At 40.1% G+C, this 27,697-nt stretch overlaps 1 protein-coding gene and 1 long non-coding RNA gene across 22 annotated transcripts in view; one reads left to right on the top strand and one right to left on the bottom strand.

Moving 5' to 3' along the window:
* gulp1b (GULP PTB domain containing engulfment adaptor 1b) overlaps positions 1-27,697 on the top strand; it is a 344,780-nt gene that overhangs the window by 91,762 nt on the left and 225,321 nt on the right. For 2 of the 21 annotated variants that reach the window (XM_059647183.1, XM_048534103.2), the window contains one exon: positions 15,428-15,522. The exons of 16 other annotated variants lie outside the window; for them this stretch is intronic. The gene's annotated coding sequence lies outside the window, so the exon portion shown is untranslated. Of the gene's footprint in view, positions 1-15,427; positions 15,523-24,769; positions 24,912-26,750; positions 26,773-27,697 lie in introns of those variants that run through there. 3 more of the 21 variants (XM_059647181.1, XM_048534111.2, XM_048534119.2) reach the window with 3 other exon arrangements.
* Positions 209-27,600, bottom strand: LOC125453939 (uncharacterized). Its single transcript, XR_007247913.2, has 3 exons — positions 27,222-27,600; positions 26,958-27,096; positions 209-318 (listed from the first exon to the last, which is right to left on the bottom strand). It is a non-coding gene; the product is annotated as an uncharacterized LOC125453939 (long non-coding RNA).

Below are 27,697 nucleotides of genomic sequence, written 5' to 3'. Positions count from 1 at the left end.
AGTCATTTATCAATTCTGGATGGCTTTGGAAGGGCAGCCAAACAAATATCCAAAAGACTATTTTCTACTCTTTCTGATATATTCTATCATGTTTTTATGAACTTAATTTTAATTGACCTAGGTCAACAGATAACGTTCAAAGCGGAGATTGTAACTTACAATTTCAATGTCTTAAAGTGTGGCTCTGAATCTTGGCAATTGTGCAGTAAGACATAGGGTCAGGAGCAGGTCGTTTAGCTTCTCCAGTGTCATTCAGTGATCAGGTTTGATGTGTGGCCGGACTCCATATACCCACTCTTGCTCCATAACCCATAATACCTTTAATTAGCAACAATCAATTATTAGTATCAAACTTAACATTTAACCCAGCATAAAATGTCATTTGCAGAAGAGAATTCCACCTTGCACGATCGTTATTAAAGGTGTATCTTTATTTCACTCCTGAGAAGCCTGATTCAAATGTTTATGCCTATGCTATAACCTAGCTGTTGGTGACACCAGCCAAATCAGATTTCAGGCTTGGTAGACCATAGATTTTACTTTTTCATTTGGTTACTGTGCTGCTCCATCATGGAACAAATTCACAAACAGCTGACAATGTACTTGTATATGAAGAATGTAAGTTCATGACACAAAAGAAAATTGAAGAAAAACAAAGCTGTATGTACAAGAAAATTTGAAAAGATCTTCTCATAAGCAGCAAAATTTTTTTTGCAATATCCTTTACAGACACTCAACCCCAGTGAATTATTACTCCTACTTTTGTTTGAAAGTTTCTTCAAATGACAAGGTTTGCTCGCATTCCCTTTCAGGAAGTTTCTGCATTCACCAGATGGATTCACTCAGTATATCTGTCCATGAGACACCCGGACATGCATCAACTCACTGCCCTTACTTCACGAAACTGTAAGAAAATCTCATGGCTTTTCCAGTTACTTTGACTACTTCTAGACCGCTAAGCAGCACCTCTAATGGTATGGAGCCTGGTTCTGGCCTTGGACCTCTACATTTTTCTGTTTATGGGTTGTGAAAGCTCAACTGAGTGAATATTTCAGGCATCATCAGGTAGGGTGGTAGTGAGAACAGATAGAGGAGGATTCTGGGAGATGTTCGTTCACTTAGCTCAACTGAGAAGGTGGTCGAGAAGAACCAGGTGCTCAATGGGAGGAAGAACACCCAACAGAGGGTGTTATTGTGAAGTGGCTGAGGAGGATTCTGGGAGAAGTCAGCTCTCTCGGCATGAATTGGTATGGTTTACAAACAAGAGCCTTAGTTGTGAGTTTGAAGTACTGCTATTGAGATGAAGTGTGGGCTTTGGTGAACACCAGGCTTCATTGAGGAAGGTGCACAGCGTGAAGGTATAGCACAGTAAGATCTTTTACAACCTAATTGTCACAGGTAGACTGGGTGGTGAAGAAGATGTTTGTCCTGCTTGTCCTCATTAGTCTGTGCATTGAGTATAGGAGTTAGGAGATCATGTTGCAGCTGTACAGGACATTGGTGAGGCCACTTCTGGTATACTGTGTTTAATTCTGGTCTCCTTGCTATAGGAAAGGTGCTGTGAAGCTTGAAATGGTTCAGAAAAACATTTGCAAGGATTTTGCTGGGATTGAAGCGTTTGAGTTATACAGAGAGGCTGAATAGGTTGGGGCTATTTTCACTGGAGTATCAAAGGACAAGCGATGACTTTACAGAGGTGTATAAGGTCATGGGTGGCGTGGATAGGGTAGATAACCAAGGTGTTTCTTTTTCCCCCAGGGTAAAGGAGTCCAAAATTAGAGGGCATAGGTTTAACGTGAGAATGGAAAGATTTAAAAGGGACCTGAGGGGAATCTATTTCACACAAAGGATGGTGGGTGTTTGGAATGTGCTGCCTGAGGAAGTGGTGGAAGCTGACACAGTTACAACATTTAAAAGGCATCTGTATGGTTACATGAATAGGAAGGGTTTGGAGGGATATGGACCAAATGCTGGCAAATGGGTCGAGGTCAGTTTAGGATATCAGGTCAGCATGGACGAGTTAGACCAAAGGGTCTGTTTCCATGCGGTATAAATCTGTGACTCTGGAAGTGTAGTAAGGGTAGTCAGTGGAGTGGCATGCTTCTCCTGTGTGATGTGAGAGATCAGGAAGAAGGCAAACCTCCCCAACAACTATATCTACAGGAACTGTGTCTACCTGCAGCTCCTCTCAGACTACATGGAACAGTTGGACTCAGTGAGGATCATAGAGAAGGCAGTTAGGAGTTTCAGGGATGTGGTCACTCCAAAGATCCAGCCAGATAGATGGGTGATTGCCAGGATGGGCAAGCAGGCAGGTAGTGCAGGCCTCCCCTGTCACCATTCCCCTCTTAAACAGTATACCTCTGCATTTTGTTGGGAGACATGGTCCCTCAGGGGAAAACAGCAACCGTAGCCAGATCACGGTTGGCTCTGTTTGACAGCAGGGAAGGGCGAAATGATAGGGGACTGTATAGTCAGGGGCAGATGAGCATTTCTGTGGCTGAGCACAAACTCTAGAATGGTGTATTGCCTCCCCGGTGTCAGGGTAAATGATGCCTCTGAGCATGTACAGGATATTCTGCAAGGGAAGGGTGAGCAACCACAGGTCATGGTCCAAATTGATACTAATGACATAGACAGGAAAAGAGATGAGGTCTGGCAAAGTGAGTTCAAGGAGTTAGGTAGAAAGCTGAGAAGCAGCACTATTAGGATTGTAATGTTAGAATTACTCCCTGTGTTATGTGCTTGTGAGGCCAGAAATAAGATATTATAGTCGAATATGTAGCTAAGGAGCTGGTGTATGAGGGAGGGCTTCGGATATCTGGATCATTTAGTGTTTTTAGGGGAGAAGGGATCTGTACAAGAAGGCCGGATTGCACTTAAACTGGAAGGAACCAATATCCTTGCGGGGAGATTTTGCTACTGCCACTTAGAAGGGTTTACACAACTGTGGCAGGAGACGTGGGAACCAAAGCAGTAGGTTAACAAGTAGAGTGTTTGAGGAGAAGGTAGCAGTTAAATCAAGTAAGTGTAATAGGGAAAATAGGTGGATCGAGTTTATGCAAGGAATACAGCAGGTAAGGCAAATATGCTTTGAACACAGATTAGTAAATGGAACTACGATATTGTAGACATTGTATAAAATTGGCTGAAAGAGGGCAGGATTGGCAGCTTAATGTTCGAGGGTTTCGATATTTCAGGTGTGAAGGATAGGGATGTAAAAGGAGTTGCATTGCTGATTTAAGGACATGTCATAACTGCACTGAGATGACATCTTGGAGGGATCATCCACTGAGGAAGTATGGGTAGAACTCAGGAATAAGAAACGTGTAATCACTATGATTGGCTTATATTGTGGTCATCCTAATAGCCAATGGGAGCTAGAGGAACAGATATGTAGACAGACCATGGAGAGATGTAAAAATAATAGGCTTGTTGCAGTGGGAGATTTTAACATCTCTGGTATTGACTAGGACTCTTCTGTGCCAGGTGTTTAAATGGGGCAGAATTTGTTAAGTACATCCAGGAGGAATTCTTGAAACAATATGTTGATAGCCCTACTAGGGAAGAGGCCATACCAGATCTTGTATTGATGAATGAGACTGGCCAGTTTATCAAAATGTTAGTAGGGTGGCATTTTGGGAACAGTGATCATAATTCTGTAAGTTGTAAGATAGCTGTGGATAAGGATAAGACTGATTCTCAGGTGATAGAGCTAACTTAGGGGAAGGCTGATTACAACAGTATTAGGCAGGAACTAGGGAAATTTGAATTGAGGTGGCTGCTTAAGGGTAAATCCGTATTTGATATGTGTGAGTCTTTTAAAGGCTAACTGATTAGAGTTCAGGGCTAGTATGATTCAGGAAATCTGATTAAGAAGAGATATTGAAAGTTCTGTCAAAAACCAAAAAAGAAAACATATCTAAGGTTTAGAGATGTGTAACTTGAGGAATATCTTGGAAGCAGGAAAGCACTTTTTCCACACAAAAAGGAACTGGGAGGTTTAATAAGGGCCATGACATGTTCTTGACAAGCTGGATTGAGGAAAATCTCAAGACATTTTCTGTGCATATTAAGAGTAAGAGGGTAACTAGGAAAAGGGTAGGCCCACTCAAGGAGAAAAGGAGTTTGTGTGGAGCCGGTGGGGGTGAATGAGGTCCTTGATGAGTACTTCACATCAGTATTTACTGAGGAGAAGGACATGGATGATGGTAAGATTGAGGAGGGGTATGTTGATATTTTAGGCCACATCGATATCAAGAGGGAGGATGTTAGTTGTCTTGAAAACATTAAGTTAAGCCTGTCTGAAGGGCCAGGTGGGATCTATCCCAAAATACTGAGGGAAGCAGAGAAGGAAATTGCTGAGGTTTTGACAGAGACCGTTCCTTATTTACTTTTTACACAAAGTTTGGGTCCCAGAAAACTGGAGAATAATCACTGTTGTTCCTTTGTTCAAGAAGGGCAACAGGGATAAACCAGGAAATTATAGGCCAGTGAGTCTTGTATCAGTGGTAGGGAAATTATTGGAGAAGATTCTTAGGGACAGGATTTAATCGTATTGTGAAAAGAATGGATTTATTAGGGACAGTCAGCATGGCTTTGTGTGGTGGATGCTTTGTCTCAAGTTTGGTTGAGTTTTTAAGGAAGTGATGAAGATGTTGAGGATAGGACAGTGGATATTGCCTACATGGACACTAATAAATCAATAGACAAGGTTTCTTTTGGTAGGCTGACTTCAGAAGATTGTCACATGGGACTAAAAATGAGTTGGTAAGTTGAATACAAAATTAGCTTGGCCATAGAAGACAGAGGGTAGTTGTGGAGGTCTGTGACCAGTGATGATCTGCAGGGATCTGTGATGAGACCCCTGTGTGCAATATAGATGCATCATATATAAATAATTTGAATGAAAACGTCATTGGGTCTCATTAGTAAGTTTGCAGATGACATGAAAATTAGTCTAACCCATCATTTGTCTATTCTAAATGCTATGACTATGTGAAGAGCTCTCTAGAATGCCATTTGTCACATTGTGCTAATTAGATTTAACTGTCCATTATCCCATTGTCTTTTGCTCCTCAGCCAATTTACCAACATGGTCAACAAGTTGTCTTTGAATAGAAATAGATTTGATGGTGCAAAACAGGCAACTCCATTGTGACAGGAAACTGTTTGCATACAGATAGCTACTATAGAGTAACTTTCCATTATAAGCGTTGATAAAAATTGTGACACGTGAAGTAAGATTTATTGCCATTGTGAATGACAGGCTGGATTTTAAGTATGGATATTATGCAATGATTATTGTGATACTGCTGTGTATCAACAGTCAACTTAGTGTTTTTTGTTTTTCATTAGTCATCATGTTATGTAAGTGATTAGACAAATTAGTTACAATTGAACTCTTCATTCTGCTAGTATTCACATTTTTAAAAAAAATGAATTTGAAGCCATATTTCTGATCTTTAAGTTACTGCATAACTTGAAAGTCATTTTGAGATTAAAAGCCCATTTGAAGGACAACTTCTTTGGTTTATAGCTACACACTCTAGGAGCTGTCTCTGCGTGCTTATCTCTCTATCCAGCGGGGCCTGGAGCTGGGGTCTCCTGGTTGTTGGTGAGTTGATAGTGACAGCAACAGAGCCAGGGCTCTGGGACTCAGGGCAAGTGTGGATTCAGCACTGTACCCAGCATCAACAGCCCCTTGCTGCTGGCCCCCTTCTGCCAGAGATGGTGCCTGAATAGTAGTGACTCCATTGGCCAGTCTGACACAGGCAGTAGAGGGGTAGCAGTATCGTTAGTTAGCCAGCTCAGGAATCAGGACTCATGGTGGAGACAGAGGAACAAAGATGGACTTTCAGCTTAGTCTTTTTATCCTTGAAGTATTTGAATGACATTGATTGTGATCATTGTTGGAGCTTTTCATTGTATTTTATCATGTCTTGTAGAGTTTAAGTGACAATAAGTCAAATCATCAACTATGAGTTGAGACCTTTGTTTAAGCAAAAGCATAATATTTTAGTCTCACCTACTTGCATAATTTAAAAACACATAGTTGATTTTCATCCATTTGGCATTTTAAAAACTGCAAATATCACTTTCAAAGAGATAAAGAGCACACAGGAATTTGAGCATCATGAACACATAACCTTCCAATGTGAAATTACTAACAACATATAAAGAAAGTTAATCAAACGTATAATCAGAAAAATTAATAAAATGTAACCATCTTCCTTTCTCCAGTACACTGAGTGCTTAATAAGGTGTGTACAAGGTTTTATAAAATTTACGTAAAGATCTAAACTTGCCTACCAAATTTGTGAACTGTTCAAATGTGACTTTTTTTTAAAAGAAATTTGAGATGTCAGTTCACTCATGTAGCCAGCCTGTCGGGTAAAATGAAGCCTGCGGGCTCCAGAATGGAGATAGCAGGAACTGCAGATGCTGCAGTTAGAGGTAGCAAAGTGTGGAGCTGGAGGAACACAGCAGGCCAGGCAGCATCAGAGGCACAGGGTCAGGACTCTTCTTCAGAAATCTTTCCTGTTCCTCTGATGCTGAATGGCCTGCTGTGTTCCTCCAGCTCCACGCTTTGTTGGCTCCAGGTTGGAGCTTTGTTTATAATACCTGAAATCCTTGAGGTAGATACAAAGATTAGTCATTGCAGAGTTAAGATTTACTGTTGTAATATGTACTGCTCCCTACCCCACCCCTGTCACACCTCTCCCCAACCATCATCCTGTCAACTCCCACTCCTGTGCACTCACCCCCATGGAACATATCTCAGTAGTGAATTTAGAGCATGTTTCCATTGTAATGCCTAATTTTCTGATTTTGGCTGTGCACTCATTCGCACTCAGCAAGCAGTGCCAATTCAGTGATGGCCCCCATCAGAATATTAGCACAGCAGTCACAAAGCCACTGTGGTCACAACATATATACAGCGTGGCTGACAGTCATTCACAAACACAACCCCATTCTCTCACCCAAGTCACTGTTTAATCATCAGCTAATACAGCTAAGTGTGCTTTGCCACAACCTATCTAAATACTGTCTGTTTAGTGCCCACTGGATACTGACAATTTTTCATTGTCCAGTAGGGGAGCATCACATACAAGTAAGCAATTGGACAAATCTGAATGGGAGCCTTTGTCGACAGATGAAAGGAAATTAGCACAGACTGCAATTCGCCCCAACAATGGAAAGTAATTGTTGACATGATGACATTGACAGTCCACGATGGACTCAGCTGTACACGGGTTCTCATCTACGGGAGCTGAGTGTCAATCCGGTTCCGTCTATTTTGTAATGCCTGGTGCAGCTGAGCTCTGTTGTCCACCAAGAAAGCTTCCGATAGCTCAATGTCCTCATCATTTCTCTCAGAAGACTGCTCCCATTCCACAAGCTGTTGAGCTGGAACCACAAGTTCAGCAGCCCCACTATCTTCCATACCATGGCCCCAGTCACAACATATGCACCAACTTGGTGAAAATGCCGCACTGGCTGAGCGACCAGAACACTGAGTCCAAAAAGCAGTGCATGATGCCCTCTGAACTGCTTCCTATCCCAGGTCCTCATAAACCATTCCACTTCTTTTTGTGTACATCAAAGACTGTTGTCATACATGTATAACATATGATAACGCATATTGATATTGGTGCCCTCATCTTGAGGGCAATATTCTTGGAAGTTCCACAAATGACGGGGCTCTTTTGGATAACCTTTGCTTCTCGTAAGTTATTGTCATCTCGGTGATGCAACAATGTTATGATGACAAAGCAGCCTCTAAGACACAACTGATCAGCCCCGCCATGATCTTCTACACTGTGACATTTGTGGCAGAGTTATTTGAAACATACTGATGAATTCATTCACAAAATGGTTTTCAAATGGTTACTGCTGATAATAATTAAAAACATATTTACGCTGAAACCTCGAAATTAATGATTTTTTGCAAAAAGAATACATACCACAACGTGTGGAAATATTGTATCATAACTAAAGAATAAAGAGAATTTTTGATGATATGTTTGTAGAAGCTGCACCAAATATGTAATGCGTTTAAACTATATGGGACATATGACCAAAGTGGCAAGAAAGTAGTAAATGCGGTTGTTAGGTCTGGCAGTATCTGTGGAGAGAAGAAAGTAGGGTTTATGTTTCAGTTCAAGATTTGGGTAACGTAACTAATTAACAGTTTATTGGGTGAAACACAGTCAGGAAAAAGAAGGTAGGGAGGAAATAAAATAATGATTAATCAAGAGATGGAAGATGGACTGATAGGTATTGATTGCATTACTGAAGTGGTAACAGCATGATTAGAGGAGGCTTTAATTGATAAGAAATCTGTTTCCTTTAATTGCAAATAATTAGCTTTGAACTATTTTAGCCTGTACTGAGGCAAAAAATGGAACCAAATACGTGCAAGTTCCTCTTTTGTTGCATCAGTACTGAATTTGACAGAGGTAGTGTAATGTAGATAAAATATTGAATACCACTGTGTGTTAATAGATGTAAAAATCAGACTGCATTACTTCAAGAAGGAAAGGGAATTCTCTTAGTGTTCAGTCTCCTGTATTCAATCCACTGAGTCACGTTGATTTGGGTTAAGTATAGAACACTTTTAGACTTGATTAAATTTGAGGAGCAAGGTTTCTGTACCGCATAAAGTGATCTCATAAATTTGTACATATGACAGAGATTTGACAACAGTTATAGAATTTCTGAACAATACAGCACAGAGGAGGTTATTAAGTTCACTGTTCCCATGATAACTCTGTGAAAGTGCTATCAAATGAACTCTATTTATCTGTCCATTTCCCATTGCCCTACAAATTTGTCCCTTCAGGGATAGTACGTCTTCATCTAATGAAACCACATATAATTGTTTCATTCTGCGGCCATTGAGTTAATAGGTCCAGTAATTTCATTGAGTGTAACCCACTTCATTTTATTGTCATTTACCATGTGATCCAAGGTTTCTCCTGTTCTTTTACTCTCTGACCTGCAGCCTTTCCCTAAACCTAAACTGCACTTAAAATATATACTCCCCATCCATCGGCAATCCCTATCTCAAGTGATACATTCGTACCACACAGCGGCTTCAAGATATTTACTGAAGAGATTCAGCAAAGCATGGGAGATTAATCTACAGGTTTCCTAAATCATTTTTCCTTCTGATTTGGATGAGGCAAGTTTTCCTTTAAAAGTTGCTAGAGTTCTTGTCTCTGCCTTTGTGAAGGGCAGTCTCAGTGTGCGCTGAGATCCATGCTATTACAGAGGTTTGGTAGTTCGGAGCAAATTGGCAAAGCATCTCTCACCAAATCAGTCTGGGACCTGAATTAAGTCTCAAAAAAGACCAGTTTACCTAAATGACACATTTTGTACTACTCACTGAGTGACTAATAATCTAGAATGTGATTGTTTAACCAGCTTGTCCGATATCAGGACTCATTGGGTACCACAGTGTAGAAGAAGAGAGAGAGAATTGGAAGACTGGGATGGAAGTAAGTGGAAATAGAGAAGGATTGAATGGAAGAGGCAATAGAGAGAAACAGAGTGGGGGGAAAGTCCATGCTACTTAGGGATTGTGATCACTTTGAACACGAGCCAGAGAGAATGAAACTGAGTGAGTTGAATAGCTGAGGTGAAGTGGGTCAAGAGTGTCAAGTGACGATAACCAGCAAGCTGTCCTGGTTGTTTCACATACATAGAATCATGGAACTGTACAGCATGGAAACAGACTCTTCGACTCAACATATCCATGCTGACCATGTTTCCTAAACGGAACTAGTTCCATTTGCCCGCGTTTGGCTCACACCCTTTGAACCTTTCTTATCCATCTACCAAAATGTCATTTCAAAGTTGTAATTGTACACACTTCCACCACCTCTGGCTGTTTGTTTCATTAATGCAACATCCTCTGTATGAAAAGGTTGCACATCAGGTCCCTTTTTAAGTATTTTCCCTCATCTTAAACCTATGCTCCTTAGTTTTGGAATGCCCTATCCTGGGGAAAAGCTCCTCATGATTTTATAAATCTCCATAAGGTCACTCATCAGTTTTCCCTTTTCCAGGGAAAAATTCTTAGCCTATCCATCCGTCCTTATAACTCAAACCTTCCAGTCTTAGTACTGTCCTTGTAAATATCTTTTGTACCCTTTCCAGGTTAATTACATCATTGTAGAGCAGGGTGACTAGAGTCGTGTGCAGTACTCCAAATGTGGTGTGAGCAAGGTCTTATACAGCTGCAGCATGATGTCTTAACTCCAGTACTCAGTGTTCTGAGCATTGAAGTTAACTGTGTCAAACACTGCCTTCACCATCCTGTCTACCTGTTACATCACTTTCAAGGAACTATCCATCTCTCTGTTCAGTAACACTCTCATTAAGGTGTAAACTATACAACTGACTGATTCTATCATAACATTATTTGAACGTCATTTGATGTGCACGTTCATAATGTTCTTAACTAAGACATAATGACACCATTTTGCTAAATCACAAGACACTTCTCTAATAGTCAAGGCACTGTAGAATGGAAACTAACATATACCCAGCGTTCAAAAAATTGAAATTACTTGTCAAATCATTTTCCTTTTTGAATTGCTTTTTAGTTCAATTCAAAAACTTGAACAAGGTTCTCTTAATTTTGAATATACATCAGCATCATTTGGAAACTCAGATAGCGCTCTACCCTTTAAGTGTGTAAGTCCTGCACTGATTTGCTTTAACAAAATGCAACATCCCACAGTTATCTGAATTCAACCCCATCTGCCATTCCTTGGTCCACTGGCCCAGTTGATCAAGATCCCATTTTTCACTGTTCAGCAAACTTACTAACCATGTCTTCGATATTCTCGTCCAAATCATTTAAATAAATGATGAAAAGCAGTGGAGCCAGCACTGATTCTTGTGGCATACCGCTGATCACAGGCTTCCAGTCTGAACAACAACCCTCTCTGACCACCTCTGTCCCCTCCTGTCAAGCCAATTTTATATCTAATTAATTAGGTCTCCCTGGATCTCATGCGATCTAACCTTGCTAACCTTGTCAAAGGCCTTGCTAAAGTCCATGTAGACAACATCTACTGCACTGCCTTCATCTATCTATCTTGGTCATCTCTTCAAAATGCTCAATCACATTTGTAAGATATGATTTTCTATCCACAAAGACATGCTGACTATCCTTAATCAGTCCTTGCCTTTTTGAATGCACCTAGACCCTGTCTCTGAGAATCTCCTTCAACAATTTGCCCATCACTGTGTTAGGCCTACCAGTCTAAAGGTCCCTGGGTTTTCCTTTCTTAAATGATGGCACAACATTAGCCAACCTTGAGCTTTCTGGCACCTCACCCATAGTTGTCGATGATATAAATATCCCCTGCAATATTCTAACATCCCTTTTTAATTCATATTTTCCTCCCTTTATTGCTTTTTTGATTGGCCTCTGCAGGTTTTTCAAAGTTTTCCAATTCTGGTTTCCCACTAATCTTCACCATATTAATGTTTGCCTCATCCTTCACTTGGTATATTTCTTCTTCCTTGAGATGAATTTATGCTGTGACTCCCCAGTTATCCACAGAAACTCTTGCTATTGCTGCTCCACTGTCTTTACTGCTAGGCTGCCCTTCCTATCAACCCTGGCCAGCTTCTCCCTCACACCTCTTCAGTTACATTTCTACTTAATTGTGATACCTTTACATCTGATTCTTTTTTTCCTCTGAAACTATAGGATGAATTATTTCATATTATGGCCATTGCCCCCTAGAGGTTCCTTCAGCTTAAGCACTCTATCCATCTCGTAGATCGTCTTTGTCCACATGCATGCATAATTTTTGAATGCCCATTTATTCATCTTTCTCTCTTTAACTTCAGTGTTTCAATGGATCAGTCTGTGTGCAGGTCTTGGTTTTTAGTTGAAGCAGCTATAAAAACAAGTAAACTGTTTCTGTCACTATTATTCCTGGATATAATTTTCTTAAATTTTTAAGTTTAGTTTGGATGAAATATGATTTATGTACCAAATAATTCTTCATCTTCCTTCTCTTATATGATTTTTATCTTCATATTCTCCACTCAAGTACAATAAAAGATAATTCAAGATTATTTAATACAAAGCCAAGTTTTCTTAAAATTCTAAAACCAACAGACGTTTTACACTGAGATAACAAAGTGTGGAGCTGGATGAACACAGAAGGCCAAGCAGCATCTTAGGAACAGGAAGGCTGACGTTCCTGGCCTAGACCCTTGGCCCAAAACGTCAGTTTTCCTGCTCCTAAGATGCTGCTTGGCCTGCTGTGTTCATCCAGCTCCACACTTTGTTATCTTGGATCCTCCAGCATCTGCAGTTCCTTTTAACTCTGATACACGTTTTACAATATTGTATGCATCGCCATTGATGCTCCCCTTATGCCTGTAAATTGTCAGAATAGTTTCTGCCTTTAATTCAAATGAAACAGGATCTCGGATACAAATCAGGAGGAATTTTATTTCTCTCTGTCCCACTTTCCCTAACTTATCCCAGCAGGAATGTTGGCATTAAACCTGGTTGTTTAAGTTTGTACTGTTTTGCCTAAGAGAATGATCAGTACAGGCTATCAGACATCCTGAGGAAATGTCTTTGTCATTAATGGAGAATGCTATCATTTAGAATTATTCAGTAGAAAGAAGCTGTTAACATGATGTACATTTTACTGTCAATTTGTCCCTAATAACATTGTCTAACAGAGAGACTAGTCAACAAGTGCCTGGTAGTTAGCTTGCCTTTTGTAAACAAGGCCAAATTTATGTGTTCATAATCAATGATAGTTGAAACATATATTGGATATAAAGATGTTGAATGAAGTGAGCAGTGGTGATAGTTTATTAGACAATAGATAGATGATATTCAATGTAGAGAAATGTGGAGTAATTCAACTTAATAGGACGAAGAAAGAGGGACCATATAAATTAATTCTTAGTGGGCTGCAGGAGCAGAGTGATAAATGTGCGTAAGTCATTGAAGGTGGCATGAAGCTTGAGAGTGTGGTCCATACAAATGTATGGCACTGTATTCTTTAACGGTAGGGGCAAAGCATACACTTCTAAAGAAAATAAGTGATGTTAAACTTGGATAAAATGCTAGTTCGGCCTCATCTGGAATACTGGGTACAATTCTGGGCACCACATTATAGGAAGGATGTGATGACATTAGAATGGGTGCAGGAAAGATTCAAGAGAATGGTCCCAAGTTTGAGGAACCTAAGATACATAGAAAAATTGGAAAGAGAAGGTTAAGAGGAGATATAAAAATTTAAAATTGCAAGTGAAATAGAGTGGATATGAAAACAAATGGTGGAAAGGTTGAGAACCAGAGGACACAGATCTATGGTATTTGACAAACGAAGCAACAGCAACAAGTAAATCATTTTCAAGCACTATGTGTTTAAGTCCTGGGCACACTGTCGCAGCAATTAGTGGAAGCAAGATTAGTTGTGCTTTCAAAAGGGAATTTGATCATTATCTGAAAAAGGAAAAGCTATAGAGCTACGGGAAAAAGTTAGGAAGCCTGTGATTCTATGACTGTGTCAGTGGCACTATGCGAATGTCTATTCAGAGGACTAGAGATGATCGGTGAAATGATATGCTGTGCTACAGCCTTTCTCTCATCTCAGCTCTGAGTCAGAGATTGTGGATTCATGTTCTACTCCAGATCTAACTCCTAATCTATGATAACTTCATTGTGTACTGAGAGAGTGCTGAGTTGTCTGAGAGTTTGTCTTTTAAACATTATTCAATTTGTTTAACATTTAAAAAATCCTGCACTTGTCATTTGAAGCACAGCAGGAAATTCACCAGTGGATTGCCTGACATTCACCAGCAGAAAAGTTACCATATGTATTCAAACTTCAATCAATTTGAATTCAGCATTTGGCTATAAAAGAAAAGGGCTGACTTCGATCTTACTTCATTGGTTTTAAATTGCTGTGAAGTTTCAAGAGGACATTATAAAGGATTCCATTAATTCAAATTTATTCCTTTGGAAATGAATCAGTCAGAAAGAAAAAAATGACAGTGTTAAGTGTTATTTATTGCTATTTGACTTGGAAAGATATAGTTAACATTGGCATAGATATTGCCCAGGAATAGACCTTTTGAGAAACTATACAGTTTATTCTTAAAAGGAAAATGTATATTTAGAGATAGTAGGAACTGCAGATGCTAGAGAATCTGACATAACAAGGTGTAGAGCTGGATGAACACAGCAGGCCAAGCAGCATCAGAAGAGCAGGAAGGCTGACGTTTTGGGCCTAGACACTTCTTCAGAAATCTGAAGATGTGTCTAGACCCGAAACATCAGTCTTCCTGCTCCTCTGATGCTGCTTGGCCTGCTGTGTTCATCCAGCTCCACACCTTGTTATCTCTGTATATTTCAAGGTTTGGATTTGAACAAATAATCTCAAAATTGCCTAAGGCCCAGAAAAAAAAGGCTTGAATTATTGCTTTCTAATAACTGATCTTTAGAATTAAAAGAAATCATGAAAAGTGAATGTTGGGCTCATACTCTTGACTCTGGTGAATGTATAAATACTGATAAATATTAAACTCCACAGAAATCTGAGCTTCCAAATGATGGTGATGTGCAGTTAAAATTAACTGAAGCTTGTTTAAATTTTTGAATAAAATTAAAACAAATCAATACAATAAAAAAAGTGATTGGACAACTAATTTCAAATTTTTGAGTTCTTGATATATGTTAGTTTCCATTCTACAGTGCCTAGACTATTAAAGTGTCTTGTGATTTAGTAAAATGGTATCATTATCCCATAGTTAAGAGGATCATGAATCTGTGAATAAAATTATGTGAAAATAATGTTATGATAGAATCAGTTAATAGTGTAATTAACACTTTAGTAACGTATATCCACAAATTTGCATTGGAAATGAATTATATTTTGAACCTTTTATGTTGGAAATATTGAGAGCTTACAGAAAGTGATTGGGTATGTAGATTTTCTTGATTCTGACTTAGAAATTTTGAAACCATGTGTATCAAATTGATGTTTTAAGTCAATGATTTTTGTCATCATTTTGTTTTTAAAAAAGCAACACGTTAGCCACTAGCTATTACTGACAAGTTGGGAAACAAAACATGCTGAATTGTATTTCTAATAAGTAACTTGTGATGATTTAATCATTGTATCTCCAGAAGCCAAAGTATTGCCTTCCTGTTTGCTGAGCTTACAGTGGCCAGCCTGGCTATTAGCCTGCAGAGGGGATACTCCCTGGTAATGTGCATTTGGAGTTTGTGCAGTGATGCTGGCTTATTCTAAGTCTATTTAACAAGAACCAGTGTCATCTTGGTAATTCAAAGCCTGTCACTTGACAGATATGGTTTGTCACAGGAAACTGTTAATGACTTCTCTATTTTCCAATCCTTGATCCACAGGATGTTTGCTGGTAGATGTTCTGACGAAGGTGCAACGTTCGGCACTGAGATGGAAGGCAGGTAGTAGGCAGATGAAACAGATCATTATGGAGTGTGTGAGTGAAATTCAATGCTGAAGTTTCAGTCACCTTGTGTGTTTTGTCGGTTGGAGCTATGTTGGGGATATAAAGGACAAGAATGGATAGGCATGAGAGATAGTAGGAATTGCAGATGCTGGAGAATCTGAGATAACAAGGTGAAGAGCTGGATGAGCACAGCAGGCCAAGCAGCATCTTAGGAGCACAAAAGCTGATGTTTTGGGCCTAAGGGTCTAGGCTGAAATGTCAGCTTTTCTGCTCCTAAGATGCTGCTTGGCCTGCTGTGTTCACCCAGCTCTACACTTTGTTATCTTAGAATGGATAGACATGTTGAGTTATTAGATTTAGATTCCCTAGTGTGTGGAAACAGGCCCTTTGGCCCAACAAGTCCACACCGCCCCTTGGAGCATCCCACCCAGACCCATCCTCTATAACCCACACACCCCTGAACACTCTGGGCAATTTAGCATGGCCAATCCACCTAGCCTGCACATCTTTGGACTGTGGGCGGAAACTGGAGCACCCAGAGGAATCCCACGCAGACAAAGGGAGAATGTACAAACTCCGCACAAACAGTCACCCAAAGCTGGAATTGAACCTGGGTCCCTGGCACTGTGAGGCTGCAGTGCTAACCACTGAGCCACCAGGCTGCCCCATAAACACTCTAATATAGAGGCTCAGCTGGTGTGGCTGCATCAGTGGAGTGAGAAACTGAGTTAATGTTTCAAGTCCAGTATGACCTGTTTGGAACTGAAAGGAGATGGAAGATTGTGATTTTTATGCTGTTGACAGAAAGGAGGAGAAGCAAGGAGAACAGATTGTGAAGAAACACAGAATAAGACAGAGCATAAAAGAGCCCATTGGAGCGGAATAGGTGACTGCTTTGCAAAACACAACCTCTCCGTTCACAGGAAGGATCTCAACTTTCTGTTGCTTGCCATCACAATAAACCAGCTTATGCCCAGCTTAGCCTTTATATACAGGGTCTGCTACAATGTTTCAGCAAAGCCTAATGAACGCTGAAGGAACAACACCTCATTTTTGGCTTAGGGACTTAACATTGAGTTCCATAACTTAAGAGGGTGACTTCTTTCCTCCATTTTCCTCACATCCCCTGCCATTGCCTGGCTATGCTTTATTAGTATCTTAATAACTTTGCAGTCTGCAAAGTGGAATTACTTTCTCCTTTTCACACCTTCATATGCACCTATTTTACATCTATCACTTCCTTACATTATTATATCTCACAGTATAGTGGCTCAGTGGTTAGCATTGCTCCCTCACAGCTCTATGGCCCCAGGTTTAATTCCAGCCTCAGGCGACTATCTGTGTGGAGTTTGCACATTCTCTCTGAGTCTGCATGGGTTTCCTCTCACAGTCCAAAGATGTGCATGTTGGGTGGATTGGCCATGCTAAATTGCCCCATAGTGCCCAGGGGTGTGTAGATCAGATGTATTGGCCATGGGAAATATAGGGTAGAGTGACAGTTCTGTATGTGAGGCTCTTTGGAGGGTCTTGTGGACTTGTCGGTCTGAATAGCCTGTTTCCACATTGTAAGGATTCTGTGGCTTCTATTCTATGGATTATTATTCCTTTTGTCCTTTGCTCTGGACACTTTCACAGTTTGTTCCATTTGCCTCTCCTCCCCTCTTTCAACAGTGTAAAACTTACCATTTTTCAGTTCCTTTCAGTTCTGAACAAGTCATACTGGATACAAACTGGTAACTCTGTTTCTGTCTCCACAAAGTTGCTAGACATTCTGAATTTATGTTTTCATTTCAGATTTCCAGCATCTGTAGTATTTTGCATTAATCAGATAGATGTTGAGTGGAGGGTTCCAGATATAATGTAGTTTGTTGCAATCAATTGATTGTCAACAAAGTTTGATAAGTAGGTTGTTTCTGCTTTTGACATTTGCTCCTGTTTTCTTCGGATGTTCCCAGAAGGAGAAGTATCTGGAGTCAATCCCATGTATGTTGGGGTTGGAGAAATGCGTAATAGCACATTGAATGGGTGTACGATCTTTGTACTCATACTTCACATTATATGCACGTATACTGAACGTTCTATGCAAATGTAACTAAATAAGATGGAAAAACAGGAATGGTCAAGTGTTCCTTGCGAGTGCATGGCTTTCTTGGTACTGAATGGTATTGATTGATATCAAGTATAGACTTGAAGCATTTTGACCAATGTTTGAATCCATGCAAGACATTTTTGATACAATGTGGAGCTGGAGGAACAGAGCAGCTCAGGCAACATCAGAGTAGTAGGAGAGTCAATATTTCGAGCCTAGACCCTTCATCAGGACTTGTCCTGATGAATGATCTAGGCCCAAAACATTGACTCTCCCGCTCCTCTGCTGCCTGAGCTGCTGTGTTCCTCCAGCTCCACACTGTGTTGACTCTGCCTCCAGCATCTGCTGTTCTTGCTATCTCCTAAGATATTTTTGACTAAAATAAATATGCAACTAAAATTGTAACATTCTGCCCACAGTTTCTGTCAGCTAGTACTGACGGATAGAAATTAATTTTCTGAGGATCATTAGTTTCCCTAGATGTGCACTGCTTTGAAAGTAATTTTGATCATTGGAGAACTAATGTTCCAAGTGAGGACCACCGGGTTTGATCTCTGCTGCATTCAGTCCTCATTCTGAGCTATTGTAATATTGGAAGGGATAAGTACACTTAAAATCAGAAGCTGGTAATCCGGATAAAAGCAAAAATTTCTGCAATTACTGCTGGGACCAGACAATATTTAGGAAGGAAGAAGCAGTTCATGCCTCTGGTTAATGACCCTTCATTCAATTTGGGAAAACTTAGAAATGTAACAGGCTTTCAATATTTTCTCCTAAACTCTAACATGGATGTGGGCATTGCTGGCTGGGTGAGCATCATGAACCTCATCTTTAATTTCCTTTGAAATAATGGTGACGAACCACTCTGTTAAACTGTTGCAGTCAGTTTGATGTAGGTATGTCCACAGTGCTGTTCAGAAGGGAGTTTGATTTCATGACACTGTAGGAACAGCAATATATCTGGAAGTCAAGATCATGGGTGACGCGAAGGAGAAACCGCAAGTGGTGATGTTCCGATGACCTTGCGATTCTGATTTGTAGAGGTCAGGGATTAGAAGGTGCTGTCAAAGGAACTTGGGTGAGTTACTGCAGTCCACCTTGTAGATGGTGCACACTGCTGCCGTTATGTGTGAAGGGAATGAGTATTGGTTGATGGGGTGGCAATCAAGTGGGCAGCTTTGTCTTGGATGGAGTTGAGTCTCAAATGTCGCTTGATCTGCTTCCATCCAGGAGACTGAAGAGAATTTTATTGCACTGCTGACTTGAACATTGTACATATTGGACTGGCATTGACAAGTCAGGAGGTGATGCCACCTAATTCTACACATCTGACCAGCTCTTGTAATAACAGTATTTTGTATGGATGATCCAGTCTAGTCAACAATCACTATCAACATGTTGATAATGGGAGATTTTGTGATTATAATGGCAGTGAACATCAAGGAATGAAGGTTAGATCGTCTGTTTTTTGAGAAAGAGATTGGCTGGCATTTGTCTGGCATGAATGTTATTTGCCACTTAACGACAGCCCTCAATGTTGTGCAGGCCTTGTTACATAAGGACACAGTCTGCTTCAGATTCTGAAGAGTTGTCACTGTTGCCTGAATGCATTGAGCTGCATGGAGACATTGCAATAGACCAGGGACAGAAGTGTCAGTGTGAAAACAAGGTGCAGAATTAAAATGACAAGCCAGTGGTTGCTTGGCTTGTGCTTCAGGTCTGAATAGAAGTGTCTGGAAAGCAATCACCCAAACAGCTTTTGGTCTCCCCAGTGCAAAACAGACAAATATAATATGAACAATGTATTGGGTATGCTGAACTCAAAGATGGAAGTAAAAAAAAATGGAAGTCACTGGTTTACCTGAAAGGAGGTTTGGGTCTTGGATGGCTGAGAAAGAGGAGGCAAAAACGCAGCTATTATTTTATCTGTCCTGACATTAGAAGGGGACAAGAAAATGATATATTGTAACAAGTATAGTAAAGGCACAGGGAAAGGGGAAGATATGTTTGGCAAGGAAGATCGGTTTTTGGAAAGGGGATCTAGAATTTATTATTCAGACAGTTGGCAACACAGCAGAAACTTAGATATTAAATTTAGGAATGTGGAAGAGACTAGAATTGGATAAGTACATTGATTATTGAAGATTTGTGGAGTGGGAATGAGCCATGAAGGACTTGAAAATGAGGATTTTGTCTCAAAAATTTTGTTGAGCTTTTTGAGAAAATGACAATGATGAAGATGATACTTGAGGGTAAAGCAGTGGATGTTGACTACATTTCATCACACATTTGACAAGCCTCTCATGATAACTGGTTCCAGAAGATTAAGTCACATTGGATTCAGTGTAAGTTGGTAAGTTGGATACAAAATTGGCTTGTAATAAATAATAGAGGGTAATAATGAGGGTAGTTGTGGAGGGATGCTTTTCTGACTGCTTTTCTTTGTTGCACAAAGGTCAGTGCTGGGATCTCTGACATTTGTAATTTCCATAAATGATTTGGCTGAAAATGTAGGCAGCCTGATTAGTAAGTTTGCAGATAACTAGAATTGAAGGAGTTGTGGGTGGTGAGGAAGGTTGTGAAAGGATAGAACAGGATATAGATCAGTTGAAAATTTGGGTGGAAAAATGGCAGATAGAGTTTAATCTGGACAAGTGTGAGGTGACGCATTTGGGAGGTCAAATACAAAAGGAAAGTGTACAGTAAATGGCAGGACCCTTAGGAGTACTGATATACAGAAAGAGCTTGGGTGCAAGACCACAGCTCCCTGAAATTGGCAATACAAGTGGATAAAGTGGTAAAGAAGGCATGCGGCATGCTTTCCTTCATCAGTTGGGGTATAGAGTATAAAAATTGGCAAGTCATTTTGCAGCTGTAAAGAATGTTAGTTAATCCACATTTGCAGTATTGTGTGCAGTCCTGATTGCCACACTGTAGGAAGAATATGGAGGCTTTGGATAGGGTGCAAAAGAAGTTTACCAGGATGATTGGATTGTATGAGCTATAAGGAGATGGTGCACAAACTTGGATTGTTTTTGCTAGGGTGTTGGAGGCTGAGGGCTGACTTGACAGAAGTACACACAGTTAAGACAGGCATGGTTAGGGGAGATAGTTAGAGTCTTTTTCCCAGGGTGGAAATGTCAAATACCAGGGGCAGAGGTTTAAGTTGAGAAATGAAAGTTTAAATGAAATATGTGAAGCAAGTTATTTATACTGTGGGTGACAGCTACCTGGCTTGTGCTGCCAAAGGCATGTGGATGAAACAAATGTGATAGCAATATTTCAGAGGAATTTCAAGAGACTCATGAGCAGACAGGGAATAGAGGGAAATGGAACGTGTTGCGGGCAGATAGCGTTAGTCTAGAATGGCATCATGATCAGCGCAGATGTGGTGAACTGAAGGTCCTGTTCCTGTGTTGTACTGTTCTATATTCTAATTATGACAATCTGTTGTAAATCACTGTGTATGGATGAAAAATAGATGGGATTCAGTGTGAGTTTGGAGATGTACAACATGATTTTATACTTAAAAATGTATATAAAATATTTAAATAATGAAGGAAAGGGCAAAAGGAAATACAAACAAATTGGAGAAGTTTAACCAAATCTCAGGTAAGCAAAGATCAAATCAAATTTAATGAGTCTTAAAAGGAAATAAAGTTCTGCAGGTGCATAAATAATAAAAGGAAAATTGCCATGAATGTAGGACAACTAAAGGATGAACAATATAAATACCCAAATAATGATAAGTAAATACTAGAATGAATTATCACTGTGCCTCAGCTTCTAATAAAGGTAACAAAATAGGTTCTTCAATAAAGATAAGCTTAAAAATATATAACTTTGGGATAGAATGGGGAAAATAATTAACTCTTGAACCAAACCACTGTCCAACTGCTATGCAAACTCACATTCTCAAGGTAACCTGGGAGGAAATCAAAAATATTTGATATATATGTGTATACAAAACATGCCTTTCATTGAAAGCAGCATTTAAAAAAAAAAAAATTCACTGGATGATGGTGTCACTGGTAAAGCCAGCGTTTATTCCCTATTCCTAATTCCCCATAGGGCAGTTAATAGTCAACCACATTGCTGTAGGTCAGTAGGCCAGACGAGGTAAGGATGGCAGTTTCCCTTCCCTAAAGGACGTCAGTGAATCACCTGCCATGGCAGGATTTGAACCTTGGTCCCCAGAACATTACCTGGGTCTCTGGGTTAACAGTCCAGCAATAATACCACAAGGCTGTCACCTTCCCACTAATGCTACAAGATTGTGGATGTTCATTGTTCGTTTAATTTTCCCGGGCCTTTTATATAAAGACATTTTTTTTGTTCTTCTTAAAGAAAAGTACCTTGAGTAACCATTTAGCAATTTGCCATACAGATTTTCATTAAATGACTAAATGCATAAAAGGAGCTCTAACGCATAACAGATGCTGTTAAATGCCCTGCCACAGCATAACTAATTTTAACTGTTTATTGTTTAAAGCTCTCTTTTCTTTCTCAGGTTGCAGCATTAGTGTCATTTGTTTCAAAGGTATAGATATGTTATGGCGCACCTCTGGTGCAGGTGTCACTTTGAGGGCATTACATCTGCACCACAAGAGGTCCTGAATTCAGATTTCAGCCGCTGCCACTTAGGGATGCAAACCCACATATCCACATTCCAAGAACATGTGCTTGAGGCTCTACCTTACATTGTCAGCAACATTATCACTGTGCCACTCCCTCCTCCTTTATCTTGAAGGTGTGTTCGATGCTTATTGGTATTTGGCTAACATTAAACTGTAAATTTGGTGTCTTCTGACTGATCAAGATGATTACATAATTTATGATAACAATGTATAGTGCTGGATGAGCACAGCAGGCCAAGCAGCATCAGAGGAGCAGGAAAGCTGATGTTTTGGGTCTGGACCCTTCTTCAGAAATGGGGGAGGGCAAGGAGATTCTGAAATAAATAGAGACAGACGGGGAGGCGGATGGAAGATGGTTAAAGGAGCAGATAGGTAGAGAGGAGACAGACAGGGCAAGGAAGCGGGGATGAGACTGGTAAGTAGGAGGTGGGGTTGGGGGTGGCGTTGAGATGGGAGGAGTGGATAGGTGGGAGAAAAGGACGGACATGTTGGGGAGGCAGGGACGAGCTGGACTGGTTTTGGGATGCAGTCGGGGGCAGGGAGATTTTGAAGCTTGTGAAGTCCTCATTAATACCATTGGGCTGCAGGGTTTACAAGCGAAATATGAGGTGTTGTTCCTGCAACCTTCGGGTGGCATCATTGTGGCGCTGTAGGACGATGGGCATGTCGTCCAAGAAGTAGGAGGGGGACTTGAAGTGGCTCATGACTGGGAAGTGCAGTCGTTTGTCTCAAACCGAGTGTAGGTGTTCCACAAAATGGTCTCCAAGCCTCCGCTTAGTTTCCCGGATTTAGAGGAGGCCAAATCGGGAACAGCGGATACAGTATACCATGTTAGCAGATATGCAGGTGAGCATCTGTTTGATGTGGAAGGTTTACTTGGGGCCTGGGATAGGGGTGAGGGAGGATGTGTAGGGTCAGGTGTAGCACTTCCTGCAGTTGCAGGGAAAAGTGCCAGGGTGGTGGGGCTAGTGGGGATTGTGGAGCGGACAAAGGAGTCATGGAGAGAGTGGTCCCTCCAGAAGGCAGATAAGGGTGAGGAGGGAAAACTGTCTTTGGTGGTGGGGTCGGATTTCAGGTGGCGGAAATGCCTGAGGATGATGCATTGGATCCAGAGGTTGGTGGGGTGGTACATGAGGATGAGGGGGATTGTGTTTTGGTTGTTATTGCGGGGTAGGGGGTGTGAGCGATGAGTTGCGGGAAATGCGAGACACAGTTGAGGGCGTTTTCAAACATTTTGGAGGGTAAGTTGCGGTCGTTAAAAACATGAGGATATCTGGGATGTCCGGGAGTGGAATGCCTCATCTTGGGAGCAGATGCGGTGTTGGAGAAGGAATTGGGAATAGTGGATGATATTTTTGCAGGAAGATGGGTGAGAGGAGCTGTATTCTATTCTGGTATCAATGTGGACTTCACCAGCTTCAAAATCTCCCCGGCCTCGACCGCATCCCAAAACCAGCCCAGCTCATCCCCCCCACCTCCCTAACTTGTCCATCCTTTCTTCCACCCATCCAGTGTTCCCACCCCACTTCTTACCTACCAGCTGCATGTCCCCCCCGCCGCCTCTTTAACCTATCCATCTTCACTGGACTGACCAACCCCCAACCTAACTCCCCACCTCCACTCACCTTTACTGGCTCCATCCCCAACCTGTCCGTCTCCTCTCCTTTTATCTGCTCCTCCATCCATCTTCCATTTGCCTCCCCCTCTGTCTCTAATTATTTCAGAATCCCCTTCCCCTGCCCCATTTCTGAAGAAGGGTCCAGACGTGAAACATCAGCTTTCCTGCTCCTCTGATGCTGCTCAGCCTGCTGTATTCGTCCAGCTCTACACCTTGCTATCCTTGATTCTCCAGCATCAGTGATTCCTACTATCTCTGATTACATAATTTATTTAGTTTCAAATATTTCACAACTGTTTGATGTAAATATCACTAAATTGCAATGCTACTTTGTTAACATTTTAAAAGCAAGCGTGCACCCGTTATGTTTCCTTGTGGGCTAATGGCCATGCCTGTGTGCTTTTGGATATTGATTATTTTTGAAGGATTAGTGTCAGATGAACTTATTCTAAGTAATTGGACATGTTTTATTTTGCAAGGTTTTGAGTTTGTAAAAGAACAAAGGTATATTTATGAGCAATGTTGCTTTAAATGTTTCACAATTTAAATTCCAAGTTTATTTCTCATGCTTAAATTTTAAGAGTACCTTTGACCAAACATGATTAGGTTACGTATGAACTGAATGTATGATACTACAAAGTGCCAAAGTCAACAAAATGCGCTCAACAACTAAGCTGTGGAAGCTCACGACAGCTTCAGTTCAGAAATTAAACTAGATTAAATGGTTATATTTTAAATTGCATTTTCTATGTTTTACTAAGTATTTCTGAAGAAATATTTTACATCAGGCAACATGTTCCTATGCATACATTTTATATTGATTCGGAGGGTGTACTCACTATGTAATGTAACTTTTCATTGTTATGCATAATTCATACACTTTAACTGGCCAGTTTCCAAAGAGTTTGCACCTAGTACAAGATCCCAAATGCAGAGTTAGTTCAGATTTAAGCAGAAGATCAGAACTGACTTGCAATAGTTGGGCTAATTTCTGAATTTTCCCAACTGTCCTCCGATCAAGCAGGAGTACAAAATATGAAAGGAGACTGTGGTGTTTAAACTTCTAACTGTACAGGTAAAGCTTTATTAGCAACAAAACTAGTAACACATATTTAGCAGTATATTTAATTTAAAAATATTTTCTGTTTATGCCTTCATCTTTTGAATTTTAAGGCATTTAAATGCTGACATTGGGGACTGTATGGAAGAACTGTGTGGATAGTAGCTGGGCTGGTGTTTTTTTAAAAAAAGCAACCTTGTGTAAAATACTTCACAACTAAAACAAAACAATTTTATCGTAAGAATTATGTCTAGACATATATTGCAATATATTATGGCAAAATTTAGGTAATTATGCTCTTCAATGCAGGGTTTACAAATAATATTTATGAAGGACATGCTTGTTTTAAAAATACCATTAGAATTCCTTTGGTGAAAACCCTAGTAGAATAGAATAGAATCCCTTCAGTGTGGAAACAGGCCGTTTGGGCCAACAAGCCCAAACCAAACCTCAGAGCATACCACCTAGACGCATCCCCCTATACCCCACCTAATCTACACCTCCCTGAACACTATGAACAATTTAGCATGGCCAATCCACCTACCCTGCACATCTTTGGACTGTGGGAGGAAACTGGAGCACCCAGAGGAAACCCACACAGACACGGGGAGAACATGCAAACTCCACACAGACAGTCGCCCAAGGCTGGAATCAAACTTGGGTCCCTGGTGCTGTGAGGCAGCAGTGCTAACCACTGTGCCACCCAATTACATCTATCTGGATATTTATTTCTGCATGCATGCTCTCAGTAACACCTCATTACTCGTTTTCTTCAGGAGCTGAAATGTACCTTTAAAAATAATTAGGGTTTAAAAAAGCACTAATTACATTTCTTGATAGCTTTTTTTAAGGATTTGCTATTTTGCTAACAAATGTGTTTTTAGGAAACAAAATTTGTAGTTGCTTTTGCAAAATAGCTATGAATGACCATCTCATCACGGTGCTTTCTGAATAAGAATTGGGGCATTAAAGCTTGCATGTTAATACATGTGGAGCTTGTTGGTCATTATTATATTTTTAAAAAATTACGATCCCAAGAGAATGAGTGCAATATTGAATAAGTGAAATTAATTGGAAACATTTGTGTTCAGATAGGGTAACTAAGACTGCAAACCTTTCCCTCCAACAAATAATATTTGTAATGAGATCTTGCACATAGCTTTCATTACCTAAATTATAATAATTTAGTGTGTGCCTGTGTTGCGGACAGATAATGTTTTCAAAAATTGATTTCCTTTGTACTATATGGAATACCTACAAGTTTGTTAAAGTGCAGTAAGAAGCCTGAATTACATTGCATTTTATGATGCACTTTGCTTTTCAATTTCATAGTACAGCAATCAGGATTAGAAGTACAAGTTATAGCTTCATCTGTATATTTAGTTCCTTACATGTAGGATACAGACAGGCAAAGGATTCTGTCTTTAATCAAAACATGAATGATGTTAAGGTAATTTGTTCAAAGTATAGTTCGATACTGAAGAACTGCAAGCTTAAAGTTTAACAAAAGACGTTTAGAATGCCGAAGGGGATTGATGAAGTAGACATAAAGAGGATATTTTCTCTTGTAGGGAAATCTATAATCAGAGGTCATAGTTTTAGGGTAAGAGGTAGCAGATTTAAAACAGATGAGAAATTACTTCTCACAAAGATCATGAATCTGTGGAATTCATTATGCCAGAGTGTGGTGATGCCAGGCCATTAAGCAAATTAAGGAAATAGATTTTTAACTAGTAATGGTTTAAAGAGTTATGGAGAGTCAGCAGGAGAGTGGTGTTGAAGCCGAGGTGAGATCGTATTGAATAGTGGAGCAAGCTTGAGTGGCTGACTTGCCTACCTGTTGTGTAAAAGGGCAGTATTGGATATCACTTGGATGGTAGGCAATAATAGTTGAAGCCTGTTTTTAACTTAATCTCACTTATGCACGTTGACGGAATCAGACTACAGCACAATTTATTTTTTGTTTTATCCTGTCTGTTTCAGATTTGACAGCCATTTAAACATAGAAAAAAATCTGTGGATTTTTTGGTCTGTAGTGAAGTAATGGTTTTCATTCCTTACCTCAAGGAAAGTTACCAACAAGTCTGGTGAACTCTGTGCACTTTTGATGTTAGTTTGATTCCAGTACCAGCACAAGCGAATCGTAACCATCTATACACTAGTGGGTTAAGCAACTAATGCATATGGACAAGATCAAAATCTAGGAGATAAAATAATGGATAATCAGACACATTTTAGTCACTTGCAAATTATAAAATAAAAATCGGGATTTATAAGATGAAGTTGAAGCTGAAACGCCATAGAATTAGAAAAAAAAATGCTTACCTTTAAAACTGTTTTCTTTTTGCTGTGGTGGAAAGACTTGATGTCCTAAGAATATAAAAGTATCGCTTTAAGGCACGAGAAGATGCTATGCAGTAATCATGTACCTAGCTTGTCATTAAAAGTCCAATTACACGAAATTCAAAATGGCACAATTGTTTCATGTGGTTTTGCAGCAAAATTAAGAACGGGGAAACTCAAGTTCATGTTAACTCGGGTGATTGCTACAATTTTCCATTTGTTGGAGCCTTGTCATGAAAACTATGGAGGAGAAGGAATCACTGACGACAGCTTTTGAATGTCGACATTTAAGTGTGTGAGATGTTAGATAGGATTTTCAGTACTTTGACTTTGAGCTCTTGAAGGAATAATAGTTTCAGGATGATTTTGTGACTGAGATAAGTGGTGCTTCTGTACGTATTCTTCCTTGATGCTATATACTTGATTGGGCAGAGAAGTGTTAAAGACACATTGATTTG

This window comes from Stegostoma tigrinum, chromosome 7 (genome assembly GCF_030684315.1).
Source record: "Stegostoma tigrinum isolate sSteTig4 chromosome 7, sSteTig4.hap1, whole genome shotgun sequence".
Classification (NCBI taxonomy): Eukaryota; Metazoa; Chordata; class Chondrichthyes; order Orectolobiformes; family Stegostomatidae; genus Stegostoma; species Stegostoma tigrinum.
This window is presented reverse-complemented; position numbering and strand designations above follow the sequence as displayed.